The sequence below is a fragment of the Pleurodeles waltl genome, chromosome 10 (genome assembly GCF_031143425.1).
Source record: "Pleurodeles waltl isolate 20211129_DDA chromosome 10, aPleWal1.hap1.20221129, whole genome shotgun sequence".
Classification (NCBI taxonomy): domain Eukaryota; kingdom Metazoa; phylum Chordata; class Amphibia; order Caudata; family Salamandridae; genus Pleurodeles; species Pleurodeles waltl.
In genome coordinates, this window is record NC_090449.1 from 332,304,555 (window position 1) to 332,318,300 (window position 13,746).

Here is a 13,746-nt window from a genome sequence, read left to right on the forward strand (position 1 = left end):
TGATACCAGAATGTAGAAGTCATAAATGTGTGAAGAAGTAGACAGGATGTCTGAAGTATATGCAACACAGACAGATGAACTATCTAACATCACAGTAGGACTGTTGACCTACTCTCAGACCACTCTGGTATACACTCATCTGATATCCAAATGGAATCAACACCTGCTCATATCAGGAATGGATAAGGAAGTACACCCAATCTGTATACCAACATGTGACATGTTAAACGTAGAGAACTACCTACCAGAAGCTTAGCTGAAGTACTGCTGGATGAGATCTGTCCTTGTGCCTACATCTTCCTCATTCCCATCTTCGTGACACATATTTCCTCCCTCCTCTGCAACCTGATTGTCCCCTACTCCTACCTCCTCCCGCAATGGGATATTCCTCCTTTGTGCCAGATTGTGGAGCATGCAGCAGGCCACCACAATCTGGCACACCTTCTGTAGTGAGTACTGAGGGTAACCCCCAGAGACGTGCAGACATTTGGACCTTGCCTTCAACAGACCGAATGTCCTTTCGATCATCCTTCTTGTCCTCCCATGAGCCTCATTGTACTGTTCTTCAGCCCTGGTCCTTTGATTCCTCACCAGTGTCAGTAGCCAGGAGAAATTGGGATAACCTGAATCACCTGTGGATAGGGCAAACAAACATTTACAATCCACTATGTCACATACAGCCTGAGTAGGAAGGCAGGGGTAACAGTAATTAAATATACACTCAACATACTCACTGATGAGGTAGGCCCTCACTCTTTGTAGAGACGCCATCAACCGTGGATCACTGCTGTTCCTGAGGATGTAAGAATAATTGGCAGATCCTGGAAACCTTCCAGTCACCTGGGAGATGTACTGGTCAGCTAAGCAGATCATCTGCACGTTAATGGAGTGAAAGCTCTTCCGGTTCCTGTTTACTTGTTCATCAACCCTGGGGAATGTATGATGGTGTAGGAGGTTGGCCTGGTTTGTAGTGGGTACCTTGGGTACTTACACCTTATACCAGGTCCAGTTATCCTTTATTAGTGAAATGTAGTAGTGTTCTAGCAGCTTAGGCTGATAGAGGTAGCTATAGCAGAGCAGCTTAGACTGAACTAGGAGACATATATAGCTCCTGCAATACCACTTATAGTTACACAGCACTTATACACAAGTAAATACAATACACAGTGTTACCAAAAATAAAGGTATGTATTTGGGTGGCTGTAGGAGGCTGGCCTGGTTTGTAGTGGGTACCAATGGTACTTGCACCTTATACCAGGTCCAGTTATCCCTTATTAGTAGAGTGTAGTAGTGTTCTAGCAGCTTAGGCTGATAGAGGTAGCTATAGCAGGGCAGCCACGGCTGAACTAGGAGACCTGCAAAGCTCATGCAATACCACTTATATCATATAGGTACTATATCATAAGAAAGACAATACTCATAGTTACTAAAAATAAAGGTACGTTATTTTAGTGACAATGTGCCAAAAATATCTCAGTGGATATACTCCCTTAGGAGGTAAGTAACATACACATAATATACACAAATAACCAAATCAGGTAAGTAAAACAGTCAGAAAGTAGTGCAAAAACTGTAAAACACAATAGAATGCAATAGGCCTAGGGGGCAACACAAACCATATACTAAGTAAGTGGAATGCGAAGCACAAATGCACCCCTAGGCAACTGTAGTGTGTAGAGGATTGCTGGGAGTGTGAGAAAACACTAAGGGTGAAAAGGAGACCCCACCCCAAGACCCAGGAAAGTGTGAGTAAAGTACTACTATTTCCCCCAAAACACACTAAAGTCATGATAAAGGATTTTGCAAGGACCACAACAGACTGCAAAGCACTGAAGACGGATTCCTAGACCTGAAGACCTGCAAAGAAGTGGACCAAGTCCAAGAGTCGCTAAAGTGTCCGGGGGGGCAGGAGCCCACTAAAACCCAGATGAAGGTGCAAAATGGCTGCCTCTGGTTGGAAGAAGATGCTGGTTTTGCACCAACGAAAGGAGGTAGGAGGCACTGCTTTGTGCAGAAGATGTCCCACGGCATGCTGAAGGATGCAGAGTTGTTTCCTCGACAAAATACTGCAAACAATCCTTGACACTTGCAAGAGCTGCAGTTAGAGAAAAAGGGTGCGCCTGTGCCCAGGAAGGACCAGGATGTCGCCACTCAGTTGAGGAGACAGAGGCGGTGCTCAGCAATGCAGAGAGCCCATGGAAAGGAGGGAGGTGTACGAGGCTGGCCTGGCTTATATTGGGTACCTTGTGGAACTTACACCCTGTGCCAGGTCCAGTTATCCCTTATTAGTAGAATAGAGGTGTTTCCAGCAGCTTAGGCTGATAGAAGGTAGCTATGGCAAAGCTTAGGCTGAATTAGGAGACATGCAAAGCTCCTACTATACCACTTGTATCATATAGCACACTATCATAAGAAAACACAATACACAGAGTTACTAAAAATATAGGTACTTTATTTTTATGACAATATGCCAAAAGTATCTCAGTGAGTACCCTCAATTAGAAGGTAACTAATGTACACAAGTCATATGTACACAAACCCAAAACAGATAAGTAATAGTAAGAAAAGTAATGCAAACAGTGTAGAATTACAATAGGATGCAATAGGCAAACATAGGTCTAGGGGCAACACAAACCATATACTCGAAAAGTGGAATGCGAATCACGAATGGATCCCAGACCTATGGGAGCTTGTAGAGGTATCGCTGGGACTGTAAGAAAACAGTCAGGGTGTCAAAGATACCCCACCCCAAGACCCTGAAAAGTAGGAGTAAAGTACCCCTACTGCCCCAATAGGACACAATAGTTGTGATAGGGGGATTCTGCAAGAACCACATACACCAGCAAAGCACTGAAGATGGATTCCTGGAACTGAGGACCTGCAAGGCAAGGGGACCAAGTCCAAGAGTCGCAATAGTGTCCAGGGGGGGCAGGAGCCCAGGAATCCCCGGATGAAGGTGCAAAAAGGCTGCCTCTGGATGGAAGAAGCTTAGGATTTTGCAACAACTAAGAGAGCCAGGAACTGGAAACTGGTACATATTCTATAATCCCCTTGTATGAAGTATACCTGTAATTCATTCATCCCCATTTCCTGCATGCCCCTCACCCCACTAACACCAATCCAAGTCCACACTCCCAAATGCACCCAATGCATGTACAGCATGAAGCACTATGACTCCCACAATGCATCACCCTTTGGCCACCTAACAATGCACATTCTCCTTGCATAACTACACCTGAGTACTGAGGCATGACACATAGCACTCACCTCACAGCCCCTGTAAAATACATCAGGCAGATGTGAATAACAATCTCTGTCAACCACAGGTGCCACTGAGAATGACATCAGACAACCAGTGCCATGTACAGCCGGTCCTCCACCTAATGTAGACCCCAGTGATGACAGCGACACAGGATGTCTGGAACTGGAAGACCTACCTGGCCAACCCGGCCTCTCTGGGCAGTCCACCTCCACCAGCCTCACCCAGGATACCATAGAGTCCCCCACAACCTCTGCCACCACAACACCTGTCGCCCAACGCCCCCATACCAGTGTCTCCAGGCCACGTCAATCCATAGTGGGCCCGCATGTACAGGGACCTGAGTAGGCACCTACCACACAAGACGATGAACATCCCCGTGTAAGTGGGAGTGTGCACACTGTGCTGGAGACACAGGAACAGGGGGCTAGGGCCAGTGGGAGGGCACCTAGGGACCACAGGGCGGGGCAACCCAGATAGCTACCTGCTCATGAGACTTTAGCACAAGTTCTGAGAGCAAACAACCTATCCCAGGACAAGATTGGCCAGATATTAGACCTGTTGGGGGAAAACCTGAGCCAGCAGAGGGAGTACTACCAGGAGGCCGTGCAGGAATGGCCTCCATGAAAGGCTTGATGCAGAAGCTCGTCACAGTCCTGCATGAGTTTTTTACCCACCACCAGGCCCCTTCCACTAGCCAACCTACTGACCAGCCCTTTATATTTGCTGCAGCTAGTGGGATGGTGGTCATGCCTGAGGACTCACAAGCCACTACTGAGCCACCCCCTGTTGCTGAGGAACTCCTGCGCAAATGTGGTCACGGACCCAGACATCCTGCAGGGCCGAAGCCAAGACCAACCCCACTGCCAGGAAATGAGCCTCTCACGAACTGTCTCCCTTGTGTGCCACAGAGACACATTGTTGACCTCCTACTGTCGTAGCTCCATTTCCAAATGCCACATGGATACTGGACCTGTGCTACCAATTGCTTGGCCTTACAGACTGATGGAATTGAACACCTTGGTCCCACTGCTTTGCACCTTATCCAACTTTTGTTATACACAAATAATACACTTACACACAAGTTATAGTGTTATGTGTTTACTCCTTGTAATAGTGCAACAAATGTGTAACATGTCTCAGAAATTGAGTCTTAAAACACATTGAAGATGTGTATGTATCATCCTGTCATCCAGTTCCCTGCAGCAAAGTCAGTGTCCACACATCCCTGGGTCCTCAGGTAGCAAACTGGGAAGAGTATTGAAACATCATCCACAGTACATCTGCCATTGATAGCGCAGAATGTACATCACATATTAATTTCACTGTTGGCAACAGTCTGTACCTGCACATCGTGATGGTTACACGATTTACACTGTAGGTTTACACATTGATAGACAATCCAATGCTATTGCACATTTGGCCACAACCCTGGTACTATGACACAAGATAATTGTTGCATCTAACAGTAATGACCTGAGTAACATACACTCATTGTAGTTTTACTACACTGCTCACACCCTTGGATGCCAAGTATTTACATCACTTGAAGTCACAAGAAGCAGCCAACTATGCCAATGAACATGTGATACCAGAATGTAGAAGTCATAAATGTGTGAAGAAGTAGACAGGATGTCTGAAGTATATGCAACACAGACAGATGAACTATCTAACATCACAGTAGGACTGTTGACCTACTCTCAGACCACTCTGGTATACACTCATCTGATATCCAAATGGAATCAACACCTGCTCATATCAGGAATGGATAAGGAAGTACACCCAATCTGTATACCAACATGTGACATGTTAAACGTAGAGAACTACCTACCAGAAGCTTAGCTGAAGTACTGCTGGATGAGATCTGTCCTTGTGCCTACATCTTCCTCATTCCCATCTTCGTGACACATATTTCCTCCCTCCTCTGCAACCTGATTGTCCCCTACTCCTACCTCCTCCCGCAATGGGATATTCCTCCTTTGTGCCAGATTGTGGAGCATGCAGCAGGCCACCACAATCTGGCACACCTTCTGTAGTGAGTACTGAGGGTAACCCCCAGAGACGTGCAGACATTTGGACCTTGCCTTCAACAGACCGAATGTCCTTTCGATCATCCTTCTTGTCCTCCCATGAGCCTCATTGTACTGTTCTTCAGCCCTGGTCCTTTGATTCCTCACCAGTGTCAGTAGCCAGGAGAAATTGGGATAACCTGAATCACCTGTGGATAGGGCAAACAAACATTTACAATCCACTATGTCACATACAGCCTGAGTAGGAAGGCAGGGGTAACAGTAATTAAATATACACTCAACATACTCACTGATGAGGTAGGCCCTCACTCTTTGTAGAGACGCCATCAACCGTGGATCACTGCTGTTCCTGAGGATGTAAGAATAATTGGCAGATCCTGGAAACCTTCCAGTCACCTGGGAGATGTACTGGTCAGCTAAGCAGATCATCTGCACGTTAATGGAGTGAAAGCTCTTCCGGTTCCTGTTTACTTGTTCATCAACCCTGGGGAATGTATGATGGTGTAGGAGGTTGGCCTGGTTTGTAGTGGGTACCTTGGGTACTTACACCTTATACCAGGTCCAGTTATCCTTTATTAGTGAAATGTAGTAGTGTTCTAGCAGCTTAGGCTGATAGAGGTAGCTATAGCAGAGCAGCTTAGACTGAACTAGGAGACATATATAGCTCCTGCAATACCACTTATAGTTACACAGCACTTATACACAAGTAAATACAATACACAGTGTTACCAAAAATAAAGGTATGTATTTGGGTGGCTGTAGGAGGCTGGCCTGGTTTGTAGTGGGTACCAATGGTACTTGCACCTTATACCAGGTCCAGTTATCCCTTATTAGTAGAGTGTAGTAGTGTTCTAGCAGCTTAGGCTGATAGAGGTAGCTATAGCAGGGCAGCCACGGCTGAACTAGGAGACCTGCAAAGCTCATGCAATACCACTTATATCATATAGGTACTATATCATAAGAAAGACAATACTCATAGTTACTAAAAATAAAGGTACGTTATTTTAGTGACAATGTGCCAAAAATATCTCAGTGGATATACTCCCTTAGGAGGTAAGTAACATACACATAATATACACAAATAACCAAATCAGGTAAGTAAAACAGTCAGAAAGTAGTGCAAAAACTGTAAAACACAATAGAATGCAATAGGCCTAGGGGGCAACACAAACCATATACTAAGTAAGTGGAATGCGAAGCACAAATGCACCCCTAGGCAACTGTAGTGTGTAGAGGATTGCTGGGAGTGTGAGAAAACACTAAGGGTGAAAAGGAGACCCCACCCCAAGACCCAGGAAAGTGTGAGTAAAGTACTACTATTTCCCCCAAAACACACTAAAGTCATGATAAAGGATTTTGCAAGGACCACAACAGACTGCAAAGCACTGAAGACGGATTCCTAGACCTGAAGACCTGCAAAGAAGTGGACCAAGTCCAAGAGTCGCTAAAGTGTCCGGGGGGGCAGGAGCCCACTAAAACCCAGATGAAGGTGCAAAATGGCTGCCTCTGGTTGGAAGAAGATGCTGGTTTTGCACCAACGAAAGGAGGTAGGAGGCACTGCTTTGTGCAGAAGATGTCCCACGGCATGCTGAAGGATGCAGAGTTGTTTCCTCGACAAAATACTGCAAACAATCCTTGACACTTGCAAGAGCTGCAGTTAGAGAAAAAGGGTGCGCCTGTGCCCAGGAAGGACCAGGATGTCGCCACTCAGTTGAGGAGACAGAGGCGGTGCTCAGCAATGCAGAGAGCCCATGGAAAGGAGGGAGGTGTACGAGGCTGGCCTGGCTTATATTGGGTACCTTGTGGAACTTACACCCTGTGCCAGGTCCAGTTATCCCTTATTAGTAGAATAGAGGTGTTTCCAGCAGCTTAGGCTGATAGAAGGTAGCTATGGCAAAGCTTAGGCTGAATTAGGAGACATGCAAAGCTCCTACTATACCACTTGTATCATATAGCACACTATCATAAGAAAACACAATACACAGAGTTACTAAAAATATAGGTACTTTATTTTTATGACAATATGCCAAAAGTATCTCAGTGAGTACCCTCAATTAGAAGGTAACTAATGTACACAAGTCATATGTACACAAACCCAAAACAGATAAGTAATAGTAAGAAAAGTAATGCAAACAGTGTAGAATTACAATAGGATGCAATAGGCAAACATAGGTCTAGGGGCAACACAAACCATATACTCGAAAAGTGGAATGCGAATCACGAATGGATCCCAGACCTATGGGAGCTTGTAGAGGTATCGCTGGGACTGTAAGAAAACAGTCAGGGTGTCAAAGATACCCCACCCCAAGACCCTGAAAAGTAGGAGTAAAGTACCCCTACTGCCCCAATAGGACACAATAGTTGTGATAGGGGGATTCTGCAAGAACCACATACACCAGCAAAGCACTGAAGATGGATTCCTGGAACTGAGGACCTGCAAGGCAAGGGGACCAAGTCCAAGAGTCGCAATAGTGTCCAGGGGGGGCAGGAGCCCAGGAATCCCCGGATGAAGGTGCAAAAAGGCTGCCTCTGGATGGAAGAAGCTTAGGATTTTGCAACAACTAAGAGAGCCAGGAACTGGAAACTGGTACATATTCTATAATCCCCTTGTATGAAGTATACCTGTAATTCATTCATCCCCATTTCCTGCATGCCCCTCACCCCACTAACACCAATCCAAGTCCACACTCCCAAATGCACCCAATGCATGTACAGCATGAAGCACTATGACTCCCACAATGCATCACCCTTTGGCCACCTAACAATGCACATTCTCCTTGCATAACTACACCTGAGTACTGAGGCATGACACATAGCACTCACCTCACAGCCCCTGTAAAATACATCAGGCAGATGTGAATAACAATCTCTGTCAACCACAGGTGCCACTGAGAATGACATCAGACAACCAGTGCCATGTACAGCCGGTCCTCCACCTAATGTAGACCCCAGTGATGACAGCGACACAGGATGTCTGGAACTGGAAGACCTACCTGGCCAACCCGGCCTCTCTGGGCAGTCCACCTCCACCAGCCTCACCCAGGATACCATAGAGTCCCCCACAACCTCTGCCACCACAACACCTGTCGCCCAACGCCCCCATACCAGTGTCTCCAGGCCACGTCAATCCATAGTGGGCCCGCATGTACAGGGACCTGAGTAGGCACCTACCACACAAGACGATGAACATCCCCGTGTAAGTGGGAGTGTGCACACTGTGCTGGAGACACAGGAACAGGGGGCTAGGGCCAGTGGGAGGGCACCTAGGGACCACAGGGCGGGGCAACCCAGATAGCTACCTGTTCATGAGACTTTAGCACAAGTTCTGAGAGCAAACAACCTATCCCAGGACAAGATTGGCCAGATATTAGACCTGTTGGGGGAAAACCTGAGCCAGCAGAGGGAGTACTACCAGGAGGCCGTGCAGGAATGGCCTCCATGAAAGGCTTGATGCAGAAGCTCGTCACAGTCCTGCATGAGTTTTTTACCCACCACCAGGCCCCTTCCACTAGCCAACCTACTGACCAGCCCTTTATATTTGCTGCAGCTAGTGGGATGGTGGTCATGCCTGAGGACTCACAAGCCACTACTGAGCCACCCCCTGTTGCTGAGGAACTCCTGCGCAAATGTGGTCACGGACCCAGACATCCTGCAGGGCCGAAGCCAAGACCAACCCCACTGCCAGGAAATGAGCCTCTCACGAACTGTCTCCTTTGTGTGCCACAGAGACACATTGTTGACCTCCTACTGTCGTAGCTCCATTTCCAAATGCCACATGGATACTGGACCTGTGCTACCAATTGCTTGGCCTTACAGACTGATGGAATTGAACACCTTGGTCCCACTGCTTTGCACCTTATCCAACTTTTGTTATACACAAATAATACACTTACACACAAGTTATAGTGTTATGTGTTTACTCCTTGTAATAGTGCAACAAATGTGTAACATGTCTCAGAAATTGAGTCTTAAAACACATTGAAGATGTGTATGTATCATCCTGTCATCCAGTTCCCTGCAGCAAAGTCAGTGTCCACACATCCCTGGGTCCTCAGGTAGCAAACTGGGAAGAGTATTGAAACATCATCCACAGTACATCTGCCATTGATAGCGCAGAATGTACATCACATATTAATTTCACTGTTGGCAACAGTCTGTACCTGCACATCGTGATGGTTACACGATTTACACTGTAGGTTTACACATTGATAGACAATCCAATGCTATTGCACATTTGGCCACAACCCTGGTACTATGACACAAGATAATTGTTGCATCTAACAGTAATGACCTGAGTAACATACACTCATTGTAGTTTTACTACACTGCTCACACCCTTGGATGCCAAGTATTTACATCACTTGAAGTCACAAGAAGCAGCCAACTATGCCAATGAACATGTGATACCAGAATGTAGAAGTCATAAATGTGTGAAGAAGTAGACAGGATGTCTGAAGTATATGCAACACAGACAGATGAACTATCTAACATCACAGTAGGACTGTTGACCTACTCTCAGACCACTCTGGTATACACTCATCTGATATCCAAATGGAATCAACACCTGCTCATATCAGGAATGGATAAGGAAGTACACCCAATCTGTATACCAACATGTGACATGTTAAACGTAGAGAACTACCTACCAGAAGCTTAGCTGAAGTACTGCTGGATGAGATCTGTCCTTGTGCCTACATCTTCCTCATTCCCATCTTCGTGACACATATTTCCTCCCTCCTCTGCAACCTGATTGTCCCCTACTCCTACCTCCTCCCGCAATGGGATATTCCTCCTTTGTGCCAGATTGTGGAGCATGCAGCAGGCCACCACAATCTGGCACACCTTCTGTAGTGAGTACTGAGGGTAACCCCCAGAGACGTGCAGACATTTGGACCTTGCCTTCAACAGACCGAATGTCCTTTCGATCATCCTTCTTGTCCTCCCATGAGCCTCATTGTACTGTTCTTCAGCCCTGGTCCTTTGATTCCTCACCAGTGTCAGTAGCCAGGAGAAATTGGGATAACCTGAATCACCTGTGGATAGGGCAAACAAACATTTACAATCCACTATGTCACATACAGCCTGAGTAGGAAGGCAGGGGTAACAGTAATTAAATATACACTCAACATACTCACTGATGAGGTAGGCCCTCACTCTTTGTAGAGACGCCATCAACCGTGGATCACTGCTGTTCCTGAGGATGTAAGAATAATTGGCAGATCCTGGAAACCTTCCAGTCACCTGGGAGATGTACTGGTCAGCTAAGCAGATCATCTGCACGTTAATGGAGTGAAAGCTCTTCCGGTTCCTGTTTACTTGTTCATCAACCCTGGGGAATGTATGATGGTGTAGGAGGTTGGCCTGGTTTGTAGTGGGTACCTTGGGTACTTACACCTTATACCAGGTCCAGTTATCCTTTATTAGTGAAATGTAGTAGTGTTCTAGCAGCTTAGGCTGATAGAGGTAGCTATAGCAGAGCAGCTTAGGCTGAACTAGGAGACATATATAGCTCCTGCAATACCACTTATAGTTACACAGCACTTATACACAAGTAAATACAATACACAGTGTTACCAAAAATAAAGGTATGTATTTGGGTGGCTGTAGGAGGCTGGCCTGGTTTGTAGTGGGTACCAATGGTATTTGCACCTTATACCAGGTCCAGTTATCCCTTATTAGTAGAGTGTAGTAGTGTTCTAGCAGCTTAGGCTGATAGAGGTAGCTATAGCAGGGCAGCCACGGCTGAACTAGGAGACCTGCAAAGCTCATGCAATACCACTTATATCATATAGGTACTATATCATAAGAAAGACAATACTCATAGTTACTAAAAATAAAGGTACGTTATTTTAGTGACAATGTGCCAAAAATATCTCAGTGGATATACTCCCTTAGGAGGTAAGTAACATACACATAATATACACAAATAACCAAATCAGGTAAGTAAAACAGTCAGAAAGTAGTGCAAAAACTGTAAAACACAATAGAATGCAATAGGCCTAGGGTGCAACACAAACCATATACTAAGTAAGTGGAATGCGAAGCACAAATGCACCCCTAGGCAACTGTAGTGTGTAGAGGATTGCTGGGAGTGTGAGAAAACACTAAGGGTGAAAAGGAGACCCCACCCCAAGACCCAGGAAAGTGTGAGTAAAGTACTACTATTTCCCCCAAAACACACTAAAGTCATGATAAAGGATTTTGCAAGGACCACAACAGACTGCAAAGCACTGAAGACGGATTCCTAGACCTGAAGACCTGCAAAGAAGTGGACCAAGTCCAAGAGTCGCTAAAGTGTCCGGGGGGGCAGGAGCCCACTAAAACCCAGATGAAGGTGCAAAATGGCTGCCTCTGGTTGGAAGAAGATGCTGGTTTTGCACCAACGAAAGGAGGTAGGAGGCACTGCTTTGTGCAGAAGATGTCCCACGGCATGCTGAAGGATGTAGAGTTGTTTCCTCGACAAAATACTGCAAACAATCCTTGACACTTGCAAGAGCTGCAGTTAGAGAAAAAGGGTGCGCCTGTGCCCAGGAAGGACCAGGATGTCGCCACTCAGTTGAGGAGACAGAGGCGGTGCTCAGCAATGCAGAGAGCCCATGGAAAGGAGGGAGGTGTACGAGGCTGGCCTGGCTTATATTGAGTACCTTGTGGAACTTACACCCTGTGCCAGGTCCAGTTATCCCTTATTAGTAGAATAGAGGTGTTTCCAGCAGCTTAGGCTGATAGAAGGTAGCTATGGCAAAGCTTAGGCTGAATTAGGAGACATGCAAAGCTCCTACTATACCACTTGTATCATATAGCACACTATCATAAGAAAACACAATACACAGAGTTACTAAAAATATAGGTACTTTATTTTTATGACAATATGCCAAAAGTATCTCAGTGAGTACCCTCAATTAGAAGGTAACTAATGTACACAAGTCATATGTACACAAACCCAAAACAGATAAGTAATAGTAAGAAAAGTAATGCAAACAGTGTAGAATTACAATAGGATGCAATAGGCAAACATAGGTCTAGGGGCAACACAAACCATATACTCGAAAAGTGGAATGCGAATCACGAATGGATCCCAGACCTATGGGAGCTTGTAGAGGTATCGCTGGGACTGTAAGAAAACAGTCAGGGTGTCAAAGATACCCCACCCCAAGACCCTGAAAAGTAGGAGTAAAGTACCCCTACTGCCCCAATAGGACACAATAGTTGTGATAGGGGGATTCTGCAAGAACCACATACACCAGCAAAGCACTGAAGATGGATTCCTGGAACTGAGGACCTGCAAGGCAAGGGGACCAAGTCCAAGAGTCGCAATAGTGTCCAGGGGGGGCAGGAGCCCAGGAATCCCAGGATGAAGGTGCAAAAAGGCTGCCTCTGGATGGAAGAAGCTTAGGATTTTGCAACAACTAAGAGAGCCAGGAACTGGAAACTGGTACATATTCTATAATCCCCTTGTATGAAGTATACCTGTAATTCATTCATCCCCATTTCCTGCATGCCCCTCACCCCACTAACACCAATCCAAGTCCACACTCCCAAATGCACCCAATGCATGTACAGCATGAAGCACTATGACTCCCACAATGCATCACCCTTTGGCCACCTAACAATGCACATTCTCCTTGCATAACTACACCTGAGTACTGAGGCATGACACATAGCACTCACCTCACAGCCCCTGTAAAATACATCAGGCAGATGTGAATAACAATCTCTGTCAACCACAGGTGCCACTGAGAATGACATCAGACAACCAGTGCCATGTACAGCCGGTCCTCCACCTAATGTAGACCCCAGTGATGACAGCGACACAGGATGTCTGGAACTGGAAGACCTACCTGGCCAACCCGGCCTCTCTGGGCAGTCCACCTCCACCAGCCTCACCCAGGATACCATAGAGTCCCCCACAACCTCTGCCACCACAACACCTGTCGCCCAACGCCCCCATACCAGTGTCTCCAGGCCACGTCAATCCATAGTGGGCCCGCATGTACAGGGACCTGAGTAGGCACCTACCACACAAGACGATGAACATCCCCGTGTAAGTGGGAGTGTGCACACTGTGCTGGAGACACAGGAACAGGGGGCTAGGGCCAGTGGGAGGGCACCTAGGGACCACAGGGCGGGGCAACCCAGATAGCTACCTGCTCATGAGACTTTAGCACAAGTTCTGAGAGCAAACAACCTATCCCAGGACAAGATTGGCCAGATATTAGACCTGTTGGGGGAAAACCTGAGCCAGCAGAGGGAGTACTACCAGGAGGCCGTGCAGGAATGGCCTCCATGAAAGGCTTGATGCAGAAGCTCGTCACAGTCCTGCATGAGTTTTTTACCCACCACCAGGCCCCTTCCACTAGCCAACCTACTGACCAGCCCTTTATATTTGCTGCAGCTAGTGGGATGGTGGTCATGCCTGAGGACTCACAAGCCACTACTGAGCCACCCCCTGTTGCTGAG